The sequence below is a fragment of the Octopus bimaculoides genome, chromosome 1 (assembly GCF_001194135.2).
Source record: "Octopus bimaculoides isolate UCB-OBI-ISO-001 chromosome 1, ASM119413v2, whole genome shotgun sequence".
Taxonomy (NCBI): Eukaryota; Metazoa; Mollusca; class Cephalopoda; order Octopoda; family Octopodidae; genus Octopus; species Octopus bimaculoides.
The window spans coordinates 175199704-175200527 of record NC_068981.1 but is presented as its reverse complement, the minus strand read 5'-3'; positions in this window follow the sequence as shown (position 1 = coordinate 175200527).

Here is an 824-nt window from a genome sequence, read left to right as displayed (position 1 = left end):
ACGTGTGATCGTCGCATTGACCATGACAGAGAAAGTTGGGCAGAGAACCTGCATCAAATGTTGCCAACGCTTAGCAATACCCGCTCAGAGATCTACACAAGGTTTTCAAAAAGTTTTCATCGTCCTCGACACAATGAAGGCGATCTTGTGCAACTAAAATCCGAGTGTATTTTTGGTCAGCTGAAAGCAATTTTGGCACAAACTTGGCAGACACGCATCTCATACCCAAATCTTAAGTGATAAGGGAGGGAGCCGTAACTAATCTGCACATCCTCTGATAACTTACGGATGGTGATTTAATGATTTCCCCCCTATAGCTGCATGCACATCTGCGATGTTTTTCTCAATTATGCTGGTTGCGGATCTCACTGAACATTCATCAATATCGACATATTTGGGGCCATCTTGGTAACGTCTGAACCACTCGTACACTTGTGTGCGGCTCATGCACACCTCTCTATACACTTTCTGCAACTTTCTGTATGCCTCTGTGCAGGTAACGCCATGACAACTTTCTCTGTCATGGTCAATGCGACGATTACACGCTACAAATCTTCCTTCCGAGCACTTCTGTAAACAGCAGAAGTGAGCTAGAACGTTAAAACAATTTTTGCCAAGCGGCTTTACTCTACGTGCTTTAGCTTCGTTATAAGGACAACAGTCTGGATACTTATTGATCAGACCTCGTATCTATCTATTTATCTATCTATCTATCTATATATATATATATATATATATATGTGTGTGTGTGTGTGTGTGTGTGTGTGTGTGTGTGTGTGTGTATACATATATACATATATATATATATATGCGTGTGTGTGTAT